Below are 3344 nucleotides of genomic sequence, written 5' to 3' on the forward strand. Positions count from 1 at the left end.
ATGTTCAGCTTCTTGAATGTTTATCTTCTCATCTTTCAAGATGTTAGGGAAATTTTCTTCCAGAAGCTCTTCCACTATCTCCTCTGTGGATTTCTCTGATTCTTCTTGTTCCGGAATGCCAATAATTCTTACATTATTCCTCTTCATGATATCCAGCATGAATCTTAGACTCTCTTCAGATTGTTTTATCCTTTTAGCTGCTTGCTCGTCTATCTTGGCAGTACTGAGAGATTTGTCTTCCAGCTTGCTAGTTCTGGCTTCCATCTCTTCTAATCTGCTCCTTTCTCCTTTCAGTGTATTGTCCATTTCTGATATCTTATTATTGATCACCTGGACATCTTTTTTCAGGTTTTGAATTGTTTCCAATGTTGTGTCAATCTTATTTGATTGTTCCTGTAGTACTTTACTTACTTCTTCCTTATTTTCCTCGACCCCTTTTTGGAGCATTTGAATTTGTTTTCATATCATTCTCCTGAATTCCTTCTCAGGCATAACCAGAACCCGCTCTTCCTCCTCTATAAAGCCTTTGTCTGTCTCCAGCTCATTTGCATCAGCTGCTCTCTTCTGTTTTTGGATGTGTTTCAGTATGGTTTGTTGCTTTTTGTTCATCATGATTATTTTTGTTATTATTATTATTATTATTAATATGATTCAGGAGATAGGCTTCCCTTATCACCTGTAATGCATAGCAGGTGTTGTTGGGTCTTGTCTCAGTGGGGGAATATTATGGGGTATGCTTATAGCTTGGCTATATGGCCACGATTGCTGACTCTTCTTAGGTGATGTGGGGAGGAAAAGCTCCCACCCCCAGGAAAATGTGTGATCAAAAGGACCAAAAGCAGAAGTAATATAAATGCATAGACAAAAATCACCACTTTGGAGCAGAAATGCAGCTGTGGTCAATTGTCCCATGCTACACTGTTATTGTGTGTGCAATTAGAAGCCTCCAGCAGGGGGCTTCTGACCCCTCTCTCAGGCCCCTCCTCTAGTCACTACCTTATAAGTGTGCAGGTAGATATTGGGGAGTTAATGGGAGAAAGATCGTCCACTATTTTTGTCTCTGAAGGTCAGTTAGTTATCTGCGTGTGCCCAGATCAAATCTCGGAATGGTTGAGTCCTGTTATGCTGGGGTTTACAGATCGCTTTGTGTTGATCCTACACAGGCAGCACAGTGACTGCAGATTGCAAAAACAATAGCTGGAAATTCCAAGCTGCTACCTGGGAGAAAAGCGAGGTGCCTGCCCTGGCTCAGACGCACAGCCTCAGATTTTGGGCCCGTGGGTGACATCATAAGTCGCTGCCAAGCTCCCTCTCTCTGTATCGTGGGAAAACTGTCCCTCCTGATATTCTGGCTGAGTAACCAAGTTGGGGCAGGGAGAGAGAGAAGGAGAAATGTGGAGTTTCCTGTGGGTCTCTCTCTCTTTTATTTTTGCTGAAAATACTGCTTTCTGAGCCAAGCTGGCTTTAGCTTTGCCCTCTAAACTCTGCTGGGGCAGGGTAGTAGCCAAGGCAGTCCAGCCTCCAGATTCCTAAGTTGCCCATATTTTCCTTAATATTGTGATTTTTTTTTCACTTGTGTGTTTGGGAAACTGACGTCCTAGATCTTATGGTAGATCCGGAGTTCTGGAGTTGTTCTATGAGCACTTCCTTTGTGAGATTCCCCTCCCTTCTCACTGGAGCGTACCTACCTGGTTTTGGTGGCTGCGGCCCCAACCGGAAGTCTCCCCAACCTCATTTGAAACAGCAGCAAAAGAATTCTGTAAACCAAAGGATGTAATAAACTCATAAAGTTGTTTGCCATTTGTAGAGAGAAGTATGGAATGACAATAAAAGGGAACAAAGAAACACACAAGAGAGGGTCATCAGGAAAGCTACAAGAACAGTGGGTCATGGGCTGAGTATACAAGTAGTGGAAACCATTATGATCCATCTAGAAAACTCATTTCTTAACACTACAAGGAGCCAAGTTTGCTTGGCTTATATAATGAATCTGAGTTAAGAACTTAAGACGTCATGTAATAAAAATAAAAGCAAGAAAGCTATACCCCATGGGTAAAATATGGTCTCTGTCTGTTTTTCACAGCCTTAGGATAAGAATGAGGTTTTAACACTTTGAAAATAATTGATAATTAATCATTTTGTGACACATGAAAATTACATGGCATTCAAATTTCAGGGTTTATCAAATTTTATAGGAACACAATTACATCCATTTATTTACATATTATCCACAGCTAAAATTGCAAAGTGAGAAACATTCACTGTCTGGGCCACTACAGAAAACATTTGCCGGTCCCTATTACAAAAGGACCCTGTTATAAACAAGGCATCCTTACTTCAATCACTGGACTTAATCTGAATTGCAGTGCAGGAATCGGGTTGCCTACATTGTCAGAAACAACATGGACCAGTGGTGCCCTCCCAGACCCAGCATGAAGTCCCAAGAAGACAGTGGCCTCCTCCATGCAGGGCTCAGATGGGACCTCTGGGCAGCACAGTGTTGAGTGTTCTCCTATGCACCACATGCCAGTGACAAGGGCAAAGCTGAGACTCTGCACTCCAAGGAATTGAGAACAAAAAGCCTTTAACCTTCCACAAAGCAGAATTCCAAAGAGCTATATAATTGTCATTTCCCTTAGCAAGCAATAAAGAGTAATTTCAGATTTCTGACATTCAACCTGGACAAAGAACCAAAATAACAACTAATCATGACCATTGGTACCACCCAAGGACCTAGAGCAGCAACAGTAACTTGTTCATAATAGCATCTAGGTCAGGGATAGGGAACATCGGCCTACGGGCCATATAAGGCCCACAAAATCATTTGGTCTGCTCTGTCTAAGCAATGGCAGCACCAGCCATCACATTTGTTGTTAGGTGCCATCAAGTCGGTACAGACCCATAGCAAATTGTGCACAACTGAACAAAACACTGCTCAATCCTGGGCCAACCTCACTACTGTGGCCATGTTTGAGTCTATCGATGCTGCCACTTGCCCAATCCATCTCGTTGTGGGTCTTCCTCTTTTTGTGTGACCCTCCACCTTGTTGTTGTTGTCGTTATGTGCTGTGGAGTTGGTTCCAACTCCTAGTGACCCTGTACAGGGTTTCCGAGGCTGTACATCTTTACAGGAGCAGAAAGCCTCATCTTTCTCCTGTGGAACAGCTGGTAGTTTCGAACTGCTGACCTTGTGGCTCACAGCCTGATTCATAACACTACGTTACCAGAGCTCCATGATACTCTTCCCCAGAGACTGGTCCCTCCTGACAATATGTCTGAAGTATGAGAGATGAAGTTTGGCCATCTTGGCCTCCAAGGAGAACTCTGGCTGCATTTTTTCCAAC

The sequence above is a fragment of the Chrysochloris asiatica genome, unplaced genomic scaffold, assembly GCF_000296735.1.
Source record: "Chrysochloris asiatica unplaced genomic scaffold, ChrAsi1.0 scaffold00040, whole genome shotgun sequence".
Lineage (NCBI taxonomy): Eukaryota > Metazoa > Chordata > Mammalia > Afrosoricida > Chrysochloridae > Chrysochloris > Chrysochloris asiatica.